The 20010-nt window shown below is 40.8% G+C and overlaps 1 protein-coding gene across 19 annotated transcripts in view; it reads left to right on the forward strand.

Moving 5' to 3' along the window:
* cacna1c (calcium channel, voltage-dependent, L type, alpha 1C subunit) overlaps positions 1-20010 on the forward strand; it is a 196602-nt gene that overhangs the window by 94997 nt on the left and 81595 nt on the right. The gene's annotated exons all lie outside the window — the stretch shown is intronic.

Below are 20010 nucleotides of genomic sequence, written 5' to 3' on the forward strand. Positions count from 1 at the left end.
GAAATCTCCTTTTAGCTCCATGCTTGCTTCTCTCTCTGACACACACATACGCACACACACACACCCACACGAGAGAGATGTCCACACGATAAGAGAGCACTGCTGAAGGGTTTGTGTTAAAAACGAGGGAGGGGGAAAAGGAGTCTCTTTTCTACACAGGTGCTCTCTGTTATTGTATCTAAGGCTAAATACCACACACACACTCACACATGCATACCTCTCCTCTCATACAGTTTCACAAGCACCCACTCTTTCATCCTCCACCTCTACCTGCTGCTTGCCCTTATCCTCGTCTTTTCTCTGTGGCCCTGTCAGCCATCTTGGCTCCAGCTGGCCGGGAGGGACGGTGCCCCTTGGGTCAGTTTCCTGCCAGCTGCAGGGAGATTGATGAATCAGAGGTTCCATGGCGGCTCCAGTGGGGCTTCTGAGGGGGCCGGTGTGGGGGACAGGCTCCATCAAACACCAAGCAAGCAGAACTAATGGGCATGCTCTGGAGGCAAAGAGGGAAGGATGGAGAAAGAGGTGTGCGTTTATATAGGTGAATATGTTTGGGTACACAGACTGACAGACGCAGAGACATCAGGGAATTGAGGCACAGTATCAGATAGAGATTTTTTAAAAAAAAGGCATATATGCAGATTGGTCAAGAAAAGATTGAATGAATAAACATCAGAGAGAGGAAGGTAGGAAGGCAGAGAGGTAAATAAATAACTGCAGCATTGAATACAGTACAAGGACACGCAGAATAGCAGATGGATCGAAAAAAAACACAGCAAGGAAGAGGGATGAAAAAGAATTGTTGGGAAGATGTTGGATTTAAGACAGTTAGAGGTGCAGTGAAATATAGAAAGAAAAAAAGAGATAATGATTGAAAACTCTCCTTTTCCACTGATGCCTCTGAGAGTGTATAAGCCGATGTCTAGATAGAACTACATATGCTAATGCTCATTTTAAATAAATGTCTATGGCAGATGCTAATGTTTGACGTCATGCTACACATACATGGCTACATAAAAGCAATCGCACATAATGATATTAGAGGCCATCACAGACCGTCTCATCCTTCTGCCCTATTCTCCCTTTCCTCACCCTTACTCTTGGTTCATTTGAAGCCTTCTTTTACTTTGTTTGTTCTTTTCTCTTTACTGTTCAGTCATTGGCGTGGCCTCGCGCAGGAACACAGAGTGAAGGACGTGTGTGCTTGTGTGTGCGTGTGTGAGAATCCACTACATGTTTCCATGGTGGAGTGTGTCCATGTGTGTCCATGGCGTCAGTTTGTGCGGCCTATCTGCTGTATATCTGCATGTCATCTTGTCCAGACGGGTACACTTTGTCCTCTCCAGAGAAGCATAACTCTGTGTCTGGTCAACCCAGGTGACATCACCCTCTAGCGAACCATTAGGACACATCGTCCTACAGATGTGCTTCCTATAGAGGGAAGAGGTTTGGTTGCCATAGTGATAAGTGTTAGTTGGGTATCAGGCAAACATGTGATTGGCTAGGTTTACATGCATATCATCAAATGTAATCACAATTTGTTTTAGCAGTAATGCATGTAACGTGGAACCCTTGGACAAACATAATTATGTTTATTTGATTAGGCTCGTTGTGGGAGTAATCTCCGCTGCATGAAGATATTGGAACTAGTCCAGTTTTAAAGGGTATTGAAGGGCATGTTTGACTTCTCAACACCTTTATTCTGCTCTTTACCTAACTCCCTATTTTCAAAGCATTTTTGTGACAGATGGCAACTGCTTGATATCGCATGCCAAAGTTTTTGTTGTTGGTAACACACTGCAACAAAGAAAGTAGAACTATTAGCCACACCTGCTGTTTTGAGGTAAAATATTCTAAGGAGACTAACTTCACACACTCTGCTTTAGAGCATTGACCAAAGGAATACAACTCTAATACTTCTAAGCGTTCTAATGGAGGTAGTGTCTGGTATTCTTTATTGCCATAATCAGATTATTAGTGTCTGTACTATGCACCTAGCTCCAGCTATGCTATATGAAGGCATGCCATAACATAAGTTTTAGTTGGTGTTGAATGCTTCTCATCACCAGGTGCTGCACTTTTTACATCATAGACTCACTACCCTATCGACACACTGGGCTGTGTCAGTGCATCTGGGAGCAGCCTTTATTTTTAGATGATCATGGGGAACTGTTTAAGAATGACATAGGATAATTGATTTGCGGGAAAACAGCTGTTTCATTATTATTTTTAGTTTTTCTTTTGGCACTTTTGACCCAGTGAATTTCCCATTACCCAACAGATAAGGACAAATTCAAGCTTTCCAACATGTGCTTTGAGTTCAGAGCTTGTACGGTGCTGAAAAACTTGAAAACACTAAATGGTATGTGCTGTTATGAAAGATACTTGGATTTTAGATAAAGTGCTGAATTTAGATAAACCTGTGTATTTCTCATACTCTATAAGCTTAATTGTGGGGACAAGAACTAAGCAGCCAAGCAAATCATATCAATGTGAAAGATGTTTGTTTGAGGAATAAAGCAGCCACATGTTGTATTATAGAATTAGGAATCGTCCTCCTCTGGCAGGCAGCAGAGAAAAAGCAGAGAAAACTAAAGCGGAGGAAACAAAGCATGATAATGATGGCGGGATGGATTGCGAGAGCTGGTCAACATGCCAGACTCAGCGGGGGTTTACATCACAACACTGGGTGGAAAGTTAATGAGAGGCCAGCGCACACACACACTGATAGACACACACCCACGAGGGGTCCAAAGTTGAGCCAATCTAAATGATTCAATCAAAAAACTAACGTTGGCGTGCAAGAACAGCTTTTAACAAGTCACGGGTGCTGACATGTAACGCACTCACACAAACACACACACAGATAACAGTAATGCACAAAAAGCATAGCCAAGGCACCACATGCAGAGAAAGTTTGCAAAATAAAGTTACGATAGAGGCTGCTAAACTAAGACAAATGTGTGTGTGTGTGTGTGTGTGTGTGTGTGTGTGTTCGTGTGTGTGTGTGCGTGTATGCGTGCGTGTGTGTGTCTACAGAGAGGGATGGAAAACAGACAAAAACATACCGACCAAGCATACAGACCAAGAGGGAGCAGGAGTGGGAAAGGCAGAGTGTGTCCTTGTATCCAGACTATCTGCGTGATATACTGCCGTCTGGCCAAACAGTGTGTGCGTGTCTCTGCCTGTGTGTTTGTATGTGTCTGACAGTCCAATATCCATTATCATTCATGGCTCATCACACACTCCCACGGACACACACACACACTTATGTATATACACACAGCAGGGACACAATGTGTAGTACGTGACAGCAAGGGTAAAATGACAGTGAGGAGACAGTGAGGGAGCTCATGAGAAACTAGACTAATTTTATTACCCCTCTTTCCCTCCGTCTCTCTCTCTCCCTCCCTCATCTCTTTGTGGCTCCATGTGGCTTTATCTGTCCCCCAGCAGTCGTTTCATACTTTATTTGACTGTAGGCAGCATCATGTGTCACATTAAAGTTAACTGTAGCAAACACGAAAGAAATCATCACTACATGTCAGCTTTTAGATGGTGTATCACAGCTCAGGAATTCAAGGATAAACTTCAGACGTGTGCACAGATGTTGTCTTATGCCGTATTTCTATGTGAAGAGTGCGTGAAGAGATTTGGTGTAGATTCAGTGGCCACACCATTCATTTTGTAGAGTATGTTTTTGTTGAATACTTACTCAGTTATTTCATTTCTCTTCCTCTCTTGGCTCTAGTTCAGGTTCTTATCTTTTCTCTCCTGCCCTGAGCTCTCCCTAATTTCTACACATAATTCATTTTTTGTTTTTTATTTATTTTTTTAACCGACTGTCCCTATCATCCCGTAGTGCTCATAATATATCAATTTATAGATAAAGTGTTTAAGCAACTGACTCCTAGGAAATTATCTTATCACTCCAAATATATGTAATCGAATTAAGGCAACTGGCAATGATATGAACCATACAAGGGTGGTGTTTACTAAAAGGATTTTGCTTCAGGAGATAAGAATTGACTTGGTAATAAACTTTTATGTACACAGCTAGATAATCAGACATATTCAGTTATTAGTCATTCCTCAAAGCACTGTTTCAAAACCAGAAGCAAAGATTTATGAAATAAACATTGGAGACTTAAAAGAAAGAGTTACCTTACTAAGGACTTTAAGATTAAAGTGAGGATAAAGTGATGAATGTGGTAAAGAGGTGGAAGCACATACACACACACTCTCTCACACACACAGGTATGCAATACAAACATGGGAATTGCATGTTTTTTATTAAAATACAGTAAGATAAGATGAGCCTTTATTGATCTCAAGAGGGGGGAATTTTGTTGTTGCATTCATATAGACAGAAAATATTTTGTTCCACGCTGGAACTCTGTGTACTGTACTGATACATGCACACCCATGGTCACACTGCTGCTGTAGCATTACCTGAATCAGTAAAAGCACAGACTAGCTGAACGCTTTTTGTTTTTTTTCCCACAAATACCTCAGTCAGCACCAAACACTTCACAGTCAAAAAAAAATCACATCAGAGCTGCATCAAACCGATCACCTCAGGACCAAAGTGTACCAAATCCTTTTGCTGGTTTTATTATTTCAACAAAGTTTTATATGGAGGTCAAGAGCAGGGCTGCGAGACTCTAAATGTTTGTAAAGAAAATCATCCAGAAACAAGAGTTCAATTTTATTTTCTGTCACTGTCAACTTGTTGTCTCTCTTTTGATGATTCCTGCTTCTGTCCTCCTTTTTTCACTCACTTTTTTTCTGTTTCCTCGTCTCCCCTTTTCTCCTGTTAGCTGTCTTCTCTATCCTGTGCACGCACCAGAGGTTTTCCTTTAATTGTGGCATTGTAACATGCGCACAATTGTCTTCACACACAAACCCACATACACACAGGTATCCCCTAATTATGCTGTGGTGAACGTGGGAGGCGATTTCTGTGTGGTCTGAGACATGTGAGTTATGTCTGAGATGTGCATGTGTGTCTTTCATGTCGTTAATGATGACCATGTCTGTACAGTGTGTAACAAGGCCACAAGCCACATCCATCTTTGTGATCCCCACTGAGCTGAAAGGGAGAGTGTAGGTGGTGTGTGTATGCTTTGCTTTGTCTTTGATGTTAGAAATACATACAGCACACATAAGCAGCTCAAAACAGAACATATTGTCCCTCTTGGTCACCGAGGTAAGTGAAAACTTACTTTTCTTTTCTTATAATATGATTGGTTACAGGAGATAGGACGGAAGAGGGAAAGGAAATCCATTATATTGGTTATAGCGGGCAGTGGGGAGTCAGGATTGTACATTTAGATTCATGTAGAAAAGGCTTTACCCTTGAAGATGCCCCCTTAAATGAAACCAATCGGCATGCAACAAATTCTTCAGGAACCACAATTAACCCCTCTGGTGTATTCAGAAAAAGAGCCCAGCAGACTCATACAGTATCACCAAGATTTGGAGTATACATAATGCACAAGGCAAGAGACGCTATCGCAAGATCTGTTTAGTAAGAAATCATAACAGGATGATGCTGAGGTGCTGGAGGAATAAATCAGCATAACCAGTCACAGCAGCCGCGACATGAATGATCAGAGGAGAGTGAGAGAGTGAGCTTGTCACATTATATAAACTGAGTCAGCTGATACTGATCAGCTGATGGCTTGTGCGACTTCAGCGCTCTGCCTGAACTAATGTGATGCTCCGCAGGTTCACTGAGCTCTCCCTCCTCTCATTGCCTCGCCACATCTTATGATCCTATCACAAAACTCTTGCAAACTCTCTACCCCGTCTGTACCATACATCACTGCTGCATCCTTGTCTCTTTGCGTATGTGTTTGTGGTACTCTATAGCTTATGGGGACAGCAAGCCCTTATCATGGTAGAAAGATTTAGGAAAGTTTCATAACTTTGTTGTACATTTTATTGAGTTGTGTACTGATCTCCTAAATATTTCCAACAATGTTCAAACCCAGCGAAATTTGTGATTTTACTCAAGCTAATGTTACGTTATGTGGTCACTTGATGCTGTAACTCCTGGGGAAATGTCAAATGATACGTCAGGCAGTGAGGCAGGAGGTCGGCATGACTAAACTTTCATACATTACCTTGTCCGCGAACATTATTGTCTGTCAGGTCAAGTCAGATGGATCATCAAATTACTGTACATCTTCTGTTTTCTTTGCTTCAATTCAGAGACCCCTCGGGTGAATAACATAACTGTGTTAAATTGATTAGTTGACATACAAAAAAATAATTGACACAATTCTAATGCTTGATTAACCCATGTACAGAGACCCAGTCCTCTCTGCAGCGGCCAAGGGTTTGAATCCAACCTGTGGCCCTTTGCTACATGTCTTCTCCTATCCTGCTTCCTGTCCCCTCTCTGAGCTGTCCCGTCAATAAAGCCATGAAAGGCTAAAAAGAAATAAAAATACTTTTGACAAGTTTACGCTCTATACTCTTTGGATAAAACAAACACGTCATACAGTGGGTGTACAATTATATTGTCCAATTACTAGATGTCAAGATTTTTCCATGGTGTACCTTAAAAGAAATGAACACATTAGTCAGTAATGAAAATCACTGCCAGTTGCATCCCTTAGGTCATACATGAGAATTAGAAAACAAGATAGAGAGAAAAGAAAAGACAGAGAAAATGGGAGTAAAAGAGCCAACTTCATAGGCTGTTCCAATCAGTTTGATGAGAAAGTTGTTGAGGTTAAGTTTCACATAGTCAGAGAGAAGATAGTATGAGAGAGAAAGAGAATGCCGAGGCTGAAAGGAGACAAGGTGAGGACAGATCCACTGAGGTTTCACCAGTGAAAGAAGACAGAGAAATGAATTTTGTCCTCATCCGTCCTGATTAATGACCCTGTTAGCCTTTTTAATAGTCCTCCTCTGCTCTTTCTTCTATCTCTCCTTTCCTGCTCTTTCTCTTTTTGACCCGTCAGCTAAAATGTGCTTTAGTCAAATCAAATATGTTAAATAGCAACAAAAGATGAGTTGGTAACCTTTCTCTTTCTCCCCCCTCCTCCTCCTTATCTTAATTACTTTCTTTTTCTATTTTACTTTTCGCTTTCTTGACGTTAAGTTTGTCTTTTTATAGCTTATGGGTCGCTGTTTCAACAGTGCTACTATGGTAACAGCAGGGGAGTGGGTGTTAGAAGCTAATCCTGTTTGGGTGTCATGGTGGCATTGCTATGGCACCCAGTAGGAGAGCTGCACAGGCTTTAATCATCTTGTATCAATGAGGATTTGGTCGGTCAGAGGGTAAGATGGCGGGTTTTGACTGAAAACCGTTTGCCACCTAAGGCTGTCATAGCTCCATATTCCATATAGTTCACCAGTTTCACTTGAGCAATTTAACTGCTGAAAAACATGAACTCTTAATTCTCACAGAGGAACCAGAGATCTCTAGTTGCCATAGTTCCCTACTTTTTCCTGCTATTTTTATGTTTATAAACTACTTCAGGAAAACTTTTGTACAGCACTGTCAGTTTCTACTGACTTTAAACAGTTACACACAAAATTGGTTTTGTGGGATATTAAATTATTTATTGTCTCTCAAATATTCCTTCTGTTAAACATTACTTTGTTCATAAGATCCATAGAAATAATAGTAAAAACATATTTAAAAAGAATTTCGAACAGTAATTCTCAGATATTTAAAGAAGCACATAAGGGGTCAATGAATTATATTAACACCCAGCTCTGCAGTTTCCCTCAGCTTTACGAAGGTTTTAGCATCTTTTAGCTTATTGTTTCTTTTTGATTGCCTGCAACTGTCTTGTCTCACAGCTTCAACCTTGTTTCTGTGAGTAGCAGGCAGATGATATCAGAAAACAGATGAACCCACCAAACACGGGCAAACAAATGGTGATTAGCTAGTGAACATGATGGAGCATTTAGCAGCAAAGAGACAGATATTTGCCTGATGAGTTTGAATGAGACCAAGCAGAGGTAAATGGAAGGTGAATCTTTCACTTGACTCATCATGTGTCCATAACCACAACTCCAAATGAATGATATTGTCAGCTGGATGTGTAACTCTTTGCTCATTCTTTTGGCATAATATGTTTCTAAAGTGACATTATGCAAAATCAATCAGTGCTGACAGATTCTTAATGATGAAGTTAAGGTAGACACCATTGGAGGCTGGTCCACAGAGGCAGAAGAGGTTGCTCCTCCACTGATTCTGAGATAAAACTGTTATTGTTTGAAATAAAACATGAGTAAATCTCAGTTTCATTTATAAAGTATTTTTTCTAGGGACTAGTTTAAAATAACAAGACACGGTGGGTTGGTTTACCACCTGTCCTCCTCATTTTGTGACGCACCAGTCAACACTAGTAGCCGCCTATTAAGAACCTTTTTTCTCCAATTTCTATAATAGATGCAATTACACACATGCAGCAGATGAAAGACAAAACATGGGTGATTCAAAGTAGACATACGAACAGATAGCTACTATTATAGCTATATGCTAATGCAAGCAAAAAAAACACAGTTCAATTAATTATGCATGACCACATTTTATCTGAGAGATTTTGAGGCCAAAATGTCCACTTTAACATTGTTTTAGTTTACACTGGAGACCTATTTGTGCTACAGCTTTGAGTACACATAATGACCCTCTCATGTACACCGTGTGTTGTTTACTGTGGAGAATTGTTATTGATTCCAACTGCCATTAGAAATAATTGACATATCTGTTAGAGTGCTCTCGAAGCTATGCATTCACACCCCAAGATTATTTTCTCTTTTTTTTTTCCCCAACACATCAACACACACACACACACAGACACACACACATATGTCAGCGTTCTCCCATTGTATCTCTGTTTCTCCATTTTCAGCGTTGTGCTCCGGTCTCGCTCCACTGGACATTAACCAGGGGAGGAATGATGGAGCCATTCACAACACACGCGCAAAACATACACACTCATTCACAGACCGGGCTTTTTCCAGCGCTCTGCGGAGAGATAGAGTGGTGTGTTTGGTCGTGATAGGAGGAATACAACCGGTTCAACATGGAGTGAGAGCAGGAGAGACAGACAGACAGAGAGAGAGAGAGAGAGAGAGAGAGAGAGACTGAGGGAGGTTTTATTTGTCTTTGGTTATTGAAAAGGCAAAACAAAAAGTAAACAACAGAGCGTGGAAGTTATTCTGTTTCACAAGTAGTAAATCAATATTTCCTGGTGATTCCAGTGCAAATCAGTGCAGCTGTATTTCTGATGGTTACACATGCCAGAGTTCCTCTCGGTTTCTAGTGTGGGGAGCTGAAAACAAATATTGGTCTTGAAGGCATAGTACTCCAAAAACATTAAATATAATGATCGACATATTATTTGCGTAAAAAAAGCTATAAAAATCAGGTTGTAGTTCAGTCAGAGGAGTTGCATCACTCCCTTTTTCTGAACATTTTGTCCATCATTTAAAGTTTAAAAATATCCCTTGGCTTAATTTTTTTCATATAGCTGTTGGTCCCTTCCTGCATCATATCTGAGGAGACCATATGTCAACACAGTGGGATTCGCACACGCATGCACATCTGTGAGCACATACACACTCGTTCAGTGTTTGATCTCAGTAGGTAAAGAGCTAGGAGGCAAGATTCAGCCCCCCTCTCACACACAGCACTTATCCCACTGTGTCTGTGTGTGTATGTGCACGTGTGTGTTCGCATGTCGCTGTCGTTGTGGCTGCTGGTTATAATTGTGTTTATTTAGTCACTTTTGCAGAGAGGATTTCGTGTCACAGGTATGACATTTAAGTTTATTTTAGTTTTACTGTTTTTATGTTTGTTCACGAGTGGCTTTAACAGTTTGTTTGTTTGTTTGTTTGTCCTTGAGTTGATATCACATGTTTGCGGGTCTGCTTGCCTGCATGTGTGCACTGTATGTACAATCAACAACAACCAAGCTGAACCTCAGCAAACAAAAGAGAACCCAAACACTGTACTGACTCCACTGATGTTGATTTTTTTCAGTCTGTCTGGTATTGTTTATGGTAATTTGTGATTGAGCCTCTTTAAACAGTGAAGTATACTGTTTTATGCTTTATATTCTGTGACATTGAAGACAGAGAATCCTAGGAAATGCTTTAATTTGAATTTCTGGAGTCTCATTATGCTAGCCACTGCGTGAAAAGTCTGGTTGGTCATTTGGGGCAAATTTACAGTAGTGGATGATTGGTAGACTAGCGCACTGACACCAGTACTGTTCCTCTGTCATTTCTCCCTTTGGTTCATCCCACACTTTCAGCGTCTTCCTGTTATGCAGTCATAATTTATTGGGAACACAGAGAGCAGAGAGGGAGACAGAGAGTAAGGCATGGAGGGACAGAAGAATAACAACAAATGGTCAAAAAAGGAAAAGAAAGAAAGCAAGCAGCATTGCTGATATGGACAGAAACAGGGGAATGGGGAGAGAGTGAAAGGAAGGGAGGGTAGCGAATGAAAGAATTTGCTAACAAGCACAGCTGCACTTATCTGGCTGGGTTTACAGAAAATGATGAAAAGAGAGAATGATGGGGAGATGCTGCTAACAGTTATAACAGCCTGTGGGAAATCCTCTTCATTTTCCTTGCATTAAATTACAGGTCCCTCTTTACGTTAGCGAATGGTTAGCTGATATTTTCACTAACATTCACCAATGTTTGCACTAGCAAAAGTAGCAATTGTGTTTTTTCCCCCTTAAGGAATTGCTCTTTCGAAAATCTCATGTAGTTGTCCCTTCCAGAGTTAATAGTGATTTCCGGTCCCTGCCTCCCACTATCTTCTGTCTTTGGTCAGCTTTTTTAGATCTCGACAGTCTTTAATCACAAGAGAGAAGGCCGACAGAGTCCAGCATCATGCAAACAAGCTGCTGATGTATCTCATTAGTCCGTTCATCTTGTCGTTACTATAGATCGGTGGTTGTCTAAGTGGGGTCCAGGGACCACTAGGTGTCCTTAGGGGCCCCTGACTTGAAAAAGTTGGAGACAGGTGTTCTTAATCCAACTTCAAAAGGTTTCAGTTTGATCTGGAATGGGAACACATTGGTAAAGTGATGAATGAGTTATTTTTAATATACTATCTTAATTTACTACTATGAGTGTTCTTCTCATTCTTTCCCACCTTTCAGTCTCTCTCTCCTCATTATAAGTCACAACAGCACGATCAACCCAAGAGGCATATTAGATGACTCACACACACAACCCTGCACACACATACACACCACGGACCATGAGTCATGCAGTGAGTTACAGAGTATAGTAATCTATCTTGTCCTGTCAGTTTAGCAAGCAGCTACTCTGATCTTGATGCTCTACAGTGATCTGTGTGTTTGTGTGTCACTTCACTTTGTCTTCATTTGTACCTCTGCTTGTGTGTCTGACTGCGTGTGCAAATCTGTGTCTGTGCGAATGCATGGCTGTCAGTGTGTATGTGTGTGTGACTGGGGATGGCCGTGCAGCACCTGTCTCCGTGTTTGGTGAGGCAGGAGGCAGAAGAAGTTGTGATAAGTCAGCACACACACACACACACACACACACACACACACACACACACTCACACATAAAGAGGGAGACACACACATAAGCATTTCACACTTGAGAAAGAGAGTGTGTTGTTAGCTGGGATGGAGAGATGAGTGAAAACTGAAGAAGAAAGCGATATTTCTCTACCCTTTCACCTTGACTTTTTCCTTCTCCTCCTCCCGTACAGTTTATACAGTATCTCGCCTTTTTCTCCATCTTCCTGCCATCTCCTGCTCTCTCTCTCAATCTCCTTATCCTCTCTCAAGGGTACCAGTTGCCTTCCCCTCAGACACCAGCTAGCATACACACAGATTTATGCACAGACTCACCAGCACACACCCTGGCTGTCTATATGAGATGATTTATGCTCCTGTGTTTTATTATTTTTAGACCAATTACTCTGTTTCTTTCCCTCTCCTTCTCTTGTGTCTATATATTTCTTTCCCTCACCATTTCTTTCTAAATATCGCCTCTTGCTTTCAACACCTCAAGTTTAAATGTTTATTTCATCTTCAGTATGGGGGGTCCTTTTCTCACCCAAAGACATCAGGTCAGGTTGGCTGTGACCTGGCTCTGTGGGTGTAAGACTGGGTATGTTTGTGTGATGGATCTGTACAGGGTCTTTCTCCCATTGCATGCTGGGATAGACTTCAGAACTACAGGGAAGTTGATGAAGAAAGACCGAATAAATGCATGATGCCAGTTACTATGTGTTTGCACGGAGACATTTTGGAGGAGGTGATGTTTGTTGACAGTGAGGCTGAACCTGGAGGTGGATAGATTACAGCCCTCTGTGTCTGAAAGTGAGAAAAATTGATAAAGGATGAAAGAAAAAAAACGGGGCTTTTTTTGCGTGAGCTGAAGGGAAATTGAGATGGCATGTTTCTGCGTGCGTAGAGCTTTAGCATTCTTAGCATGTGACCGTCTCTCAGTGAGATTTTCAGGTCTGTATTGTGAGTGGGTGCTATAAGTTCTGTCGCTCAACAATTAGACTCACCTAAACAAGCACTTTACATCAGTTCACATCACGCCACATCTTCCCTGAAACAAATAGACTACAGCCAACGTGCACACATTTTCTGCACCATCATGACTGGATTTCCATTTGTGAAAAAAAAAATGGCATGAGAAGATCCATAAATCATAATATTTCATGACACTGGACATCATTAAAACTACAGTTAATGATCAACAGCCACAGCTTATACATCAGGGCTTTTGTCACATGCACACACTCCCCATTAACCTTTCTTTATGTCAACCTCTTCCTTTTTTCTTTCCTCTCTTTCCTCCTTTTTCATATGGTAGTCACAGTGCCTGTTGCCTGGAAACAAGAGTTTTTTACTCTTCCGTAAACTTTGATATTCAGGATACTAGAGTAAAACAAAAGACAACCAGGGGACAAAATAAATTAATTCAATAAGTCAGTGTCCACATTAATTCAGAGCAAAATTTAAACAGGGTTTACTTTTACAATATCTTCAGGTTGAACTAGCATTCAGTCTGCAGTATGTGAATTGGGTGCAAAACGCTCCTCTCCAAATCTCACCTCTCCTCGTTCTCTCCTGTTTGCTCTTCACCTCTCTTTTAACCATTTCCGGTCTCACCTGTGTCCCCTCTCGCTTGTCTAATAATGGAATACATGATGTGAAGTTTTTGATAAAGCAATCTGCATGAATTAAATGGAAAAATTCCTACTTGTTTTTTTTACTTTCCACATACGGGAAACAAAGTACCTGCCTCCCCTCCTCCTTAACTTTATCAACTTACCTCAGCTTCATCATGACTAGAGCTGCATGATATGCTCGAAACAAAAAAATCATGCTTCTATTATTTTGACAGATAATATGATTGCAATCGTGATTCACGATGAGTTGGAATGATCCTTTTGGATCACAATTTCAGTTATCACTAAAAACACTAATACATTCAGGATGGCGTGAATGCTGTTCTGTCACACATTTCACCTTCATCAGAAAATTGCAGCCTCCTGCAGTATGGTTTAATATTTTTGGATAACAGAATATACTAGTCCTTGAGATCCGACATTGCTGATATTTATGTTCTATCTCTCTGACTATGCAGTTTGCTAGAGACTCTCCATTATATCATTAAGTTTTAATGCTTTTTTTTATCAACATGTATTGTCCGATATTGGATGTTGGCCACTCATGTCATTTAACTGTATGATATTTGCTTTCTGTCACAATGTAGTATGTCTGGGATGCCTGTCAACATCAGGTGAAGGGACTGAATAACAGACTTTCCTTAAAGAAAAAGAGGGTACCCCCTTTGATATGGTGGAGTTGCTGACCATTGAGCTGTCCACTAGGTTGTAATAGGTGGGCATCAGAGCCTTGTGCCAGCTGTGCTTTCGAAGGACCCATAAGCAGTAACAGACTGCTAAACGGTGGCAATGGCTGAGGATGTTCAATTTATAATCCTCGTTTGTCCCCGACTCTGGCAGCTTAAAGTAGAGATTTTTAAATAGCAGCGGCACTAATCATTTAGCAGAGGCGGCGCGCTGCTGTTGAATTCATACAGGACAAACACTGGTCAGAGGCTACTGATGACCATGATACAATGTCTCTGCTCTCTCTCTCTGTCTCACACACACATGCACACGCAGAAGTGTAATCCTTAATCAAGCGTAATCCTGGTCCAGAGGCCCACAGATTGGATCTGTTGTGCTGTTAATGAGACGTGTGCTGAACATGTGCTTGTTCATAGCATGTTTCCAACATGTTTGGATTTGTTGCTTTTCAGGATTTGATTCTTAGTGACAAAAGACAGGCCACGTCCAAGCAGAAATCCTTAAGAATCTTTTTATTAAGTTTGTGATGTCATTGAGCTCACCTGTTAGTCACAGTGTTGCCAAGGGTGATGGCTGCTAAGATTTCTTTGTATCTCAAGGTAGTGTTTATTCTTCGTTAGGCATGATGTTATTGCTCCTCAAATGTAATAATATTGGCTGCCATGATGCGTGAATGCACACGGTGGCTTAAGGCTAGATATCTTACATGTATTCATAATTACATGTGTACTGTATAGACCTTTGTGATTCTGGTACTGTCCTCTTGTTTTGTGTTATCATTTATTTATGCAGGGCATGTATTGTGTCTTTGGAAGCACTCCACACTCACTGAGCCCAGGGCAACTGACGAAGATGGTTGACAATATATCAGGTTTCACAACCCAAGGTGCTATCAAAGCTTAACATCACTTTAAGAAGCTTTTGCAACAGAACCTCAATAGTACTGTAGGTGTTGAGAGAGGATCGTTTCTCATTCATCTTGCCCACCCACATTAGGAAATGCGAGTGTACTTTAACCTCTGGGTTCTCCTTTGCTCTCCTTCTCTTTCTTGAGTGACTATAAAAAACACCCATAGCTTGATGTCCTTAGTGAAGGGCAGAAGATGGGAGAGTTTTTCAGGTAGAAATTCCCTCTCTTCATGGCTGTTACCTTGGGAGAGTTGAGAGGACTGTTGTGGATTTCACATCAAAGGATAATATGACATTATCAAACTACAGCTGTTCTCTGGAGTGTTGCCAGCTTTGATTATAAGCCTTTATTTATCTCCATGCTGCAGCAATTACAACAAAAAAAAACTTTTTTTTTTCACTGACCAACTCTGAATTTCAAGCTCCATCTAAATGATCAAAGAAAAATAATACAAGACAGTAACAATGATGAACTGTTTACCCCTTGTCATATATTAAATAGCCCTTACTATTGCCTACCATAACTGATGCTCATTCTGTTTATACAGGGTTTACCTTTGAGTCTTTTGAGACAGAGATAGCAAAAGTTGGCCAGTGGTATTATATCAAAGGCTTGTGCTGAATGACAGAGTGAATCACTAAAAGTCAATACTTTCAAGTGGTGGCAAGTGGTAAGTAAGTACTATATGACATGGATCACTGGAGCAGGGATGAACAGACAATTTCACACATACCAGAGCACATTGTTGTACACACACACAGACAACACAAGTGGTAAACACACATGCACACACAAACACACAATAGGAAGTCTGGGTGCTGACAAAAGAGTAGTAATTAGGACTATGTGCTGTGGATATTCTTGGTACAATACTGATCAGTGTCATCCGTTAGTGTGTGTGAGGGAGAGAGAGAAAGTCTGCTGCCGCCACTGCTGCAGCCCACAGTTTCCATGGTAACGTTGGTCTCTATGGTAACTTCTGGTTGGCACCCACAGAGAAAGAGCGCGAGATGAGGGGAAGAAAGAGAGGAGGTGAAGATGTGGAAGTGAGGGTTGAGAAAGAGAGGCAGGAACGAGAATAACAAGAGAAGGAGTTGGCAAGACAGAAGAAGAAGAAGTTTGAGTAAAGACCGCATAACTTTACCAAATGTCAGAAAAGTAGTTGTCTTTTTTGTCATCTTTTTGTTTGGGCCTCTAGTACTGTTGAGTAAGGTGGTAGTTGCTGGTTCAAATCTAAGAGTGGGATGTTTTTGCAAGACTTTGAGTGACACCAATTCGGCCAACAGGGTAAGAAACACTAGCAGTCAGACAAATAGACAGATAGTAAACTAGTCAACAGTCAAGCCAGTTCATGGAAACCACCTAATTTCTTCACAGTAATCATAATAATCCCTCATTACACAGGTAAACTGTACCCTCCACTTAATGGTTAACCTTGTAGTCTGGTAAGTTAGCACTGATGTCAGTTATATTGGTTTTCATCCCAAAAAAAAGGTACAAAAATAAGTTTTCTAAAGGTTGCACAGCTAAATATGTCCTTACTTCTCCTTCACCACAGTTGCATCATTAGCCTGCCGATAGGACATACACAAGCGATGTGCACAACTGGAGACCCTTGTAGTTGGTTTCACTGTGGTTGCTGCATCTGAATAAATCATTACCGGATGTTGGCAGTGTGTTACTGTATAGTTGTACAGAAATGTTTCCTGTCTGAGCAGGAAAAAAGTCAGATTCCAGTGTGGTTTTCTTTCTGTTTACAAGGCTGTGAGGAGTTCAGATATGCAGCATTACCACAGCAGGATTTTAGAAATGATATTGTAAAAAGAAAGTTAAATTAAAATCATTCTGTCATACGGTTAATAATGTTTTTGTCTGCCTTTTTCTGAGAGTAAATCTAAGTTGAGAAAAGCAGGAAGTTTTATATATTTATATAATTCTTTGTGGAACGCAGGCTGTTTGTGTTTTTAGGGTTGAGTAATTGGTGCATTCCGTGTTCAAGTTGTTTTTTCCTGTTTCTCCTTGATTAGAGCTGTTTCTCTTTGAGCGATAATCACCTAATTGGTTTGATTTTATTTTTTTAACAAGTTCTCTGGGATCAGATAAATGTGAATATTTTCTGGTTTTGTCACTCCTCTATGTCAGTAAACTGAATATCCTTGAGTTGTGGATAAAACAAGATATGTGAGGACATCCACTTGGGCTTTGGGAAACACTGATAGGCATCTTCCAACACTTTTTGTCATTTTATTGACCAAACAACTAATTGATTAATTGAGAAATTAAACCACAATGGCAACCATGTTCTAATACTATTGAGAACGACATGAAAGAAACACACACATGCATTCACACACACATTAGACTATGATGTGTCTCTGGGCTTCAAAAACAGCTTAATGGCTAATCCTGTCTTGCTGCACACACGCAGAAGGTCATGGTGAATGGAAACATTGTCCGCTGTATGGTAGAATGTCGATACTATAATCTGATTGGCCAAGCTGATGGATAGGCGGTTTGGTTGACCTATCACAGTTAACTGAATTATGGCTCCCACATACTCACCTTTCTGTCATTCTATCTGCCTCCTTCTCTCTCTGACTCTGTCTCTTTAGTCTGTCTCTCTTCTTCTTCTCTCCCCTCCTCGCTCATCCATCCTCCTCTTCTCTCTTCGTCCCTCATCTTTTCCCTCTCATTTTTTTCCAGTCACTAACCAGATTAGTTGTGCCCCTTATGGATTTTGCCCTTTATGCGTCTGTATGAACGGAAGGAAAGGAGGCAGAGAAGTGTATCTGTGTGTGTTTGTGTGTCTCTGTGTCAGGCTGAGCTGTTCCTACCAGATGTTTTTCTCTGTTTAATTCTTCTGAGCGCCGCACTGTCTGCCTGTCATAGGCAGATACACAGCCCGGGTGTGTGTGTGTTTATATATTTGTGTGTCTGTTAGAGACAGAGTGATGGAGAGCTTTTTTGTGTGTGTGTGTGTGTGTGTGTGTGTGTGTGTGTGTGTGTGTGTGTACGCGCGTGTGTGTATGCATTTGTGAGATTAATTACTTCCACATAGACTACTAATGCTGACTGTGTGGTAGAGGGTCTGCAGTACGAATGATGAATATAAATTAAAAAAATCAATTCTCCAGGCTCTGAAACTGAAACACACACAAACAAACACACACACACACACACACACACACACACACACACACACACACACACACACACAGACTGAAAAAAGAAGACAGTTTAATGTGAAAATCTTGAACTTTATCTTTAAGCTGGATACTAACTTAGACTCAATGGACCTGAATTGAAATGAGAAGAGGTTCGAGAGTCAGAGACAAGAAACAAAACAAGTTTCAGACAGCTTTCAGAGCAACCCGTTCAGGTGCAGAATCCCTGGCCTTAAAATCAACTCGCCTTTCAAGTTGTCTGTCTTTCAAAAAGTGCAAATCCTCCGTATTACAATTCATGTCAGTCCCTCCACTGTCAAACTTCTTGAGCATTTCTAAGTGTGGGAAAAACACTCCCAAATCACAATTTGTATGATAATCACATCATTAAGAGCACAAATTCAAAGCACTTTTATCAATATCCAGAAGCGGTGATGTGGTGTGAGCTGCTAAAAATCCAGCTCAAATAAACACCTCAGTTCTCAGCATTTACCAACGGGACAGTGAAACCACAGCTGTCATGTCAAGGCTGCAACTACATGGATGACTGATTCCCATGACATGTGTGTGTGTGAGTGGCCTAATGGTAGTTTGACACAGTCTCTCTTCATGCTGGGAATGTTGTTTGTTTAGCTGGGCTCCCTTTAGTCTCCAATCAGCAAATCTTGATGCAGCCACTGTATACATGAGCTTATTCAACACTAATGTGGGCTTTTAACAGATCATTACAGAAAATCATATCTGTAGAAATTTAACTACATATTAAACATTCAACATTTTAAAAATGATGGCTGATTACACTTCTATTTAGTATGTTTGAGTGTAACAAATAATCTGTTATTAATGGTTTGTCTTTAGGTTTGATATTTTGTACAACTTATTCTTGCTTGACCAGAATACCAAAGTAGATGGTAGATTTTACTGTACTTGACAATGGCATCACTATGCAGAACTACTTAAATAAGAAACAATAAAAACAATAACACAACAGTATTTACAAGTAAATATATCAAGTCAGTATATTTTTGTTAATTTAATAATGGCATTTTTCACAGTTATGATTTTATTTCAAGTCACTTATCATCATGGTGTTGTTGTCAGTTATCCCCACTCCCTGAGCTCATAGCCAATCACATGCTTCCAGTCTAGATAGCTTTTGATGCTATTTTGGTCAGCTCGGACACATCCAAAAGCTGTGTCCCTCCAGGTTCAGCTGATTCTTCCCAGGGATAGGACTCAAAGCCTGGAGAGACCTGGCCGGCCTTCTGTCCCAAACCTCTGGCCCTCTGTGAGTTTAGGTCCATAGGGTAAACAGAGGGAACAAGCAGAGGAGGAGGGAGTGAGATGGATGGATAGATTGATGGATGGAGCTGAATATATTTTTAGATATAAAAAAAAATACCCCAGAGGGACTGAGAGAAAATAAAGTATTTTCTATGTTATCTACATAGGAGTTTGATCCCATTTCATTTACAAACTTCAGTCGAAATTAAAATGCGGATATGATGGATGATTAGGTGGAAGATTGATTGTTTGGAAGTTTATGGTGGTCAGAAAGATCCTCTCTCTCTCTCTCTCTCTCTCTCTCTCTCTCTCTCTCTCTCTCTCTCTCTCTCTCTCTCTCTCTCTTTCTCTCTCTCTCCCTCCCTCGCTCAAGGCCATTTCAGGCCATTTCCCAGGACCCTCTAGGCAGGGGTCATCATGATGACCGCAATCTCCGAGGAACTCTGTAGTAGAATGGGCGCTTGCGTGTGTGTGTGCATGGTTTTATATATACTTGCACACATGCATGCATTCCTCTCTTCAGACAGTAGCCTCTTAGGACAGGAAGAGAGCCACGTTGATTAAATAATCAAAATGCTTTGATTGTGTACACGATCACAAGTTGGACAAATACATGTTCACACATAAATAATCAAGCACACATACACACACACAACAATAACAGAACATTGTGTTCTGCCTTATCAGTGATGAGTTACTAGCCAGCAACTCACATACAGAGTTCATGTAATGTGTGTGTCTCTTAGTGTTTTTGTATTGCTCTAACTAACCTACCAATAAATGGGAAAACAGATCTTCTG

This window comes from Sparus aurata, chromosome 14 (genome assembly GCF_900880675.1).
Source record: "Sparus aurata chromosome 14, fSpaAur1.1, whole genome shotgun sequence".
NCBI classification, from domain to species: domain Eukaryota; kingdom Metazoa; phylum Chordata; class Actinopteri; order Spariformes; family Sparidae; genus Sparus; species Sparus aurata.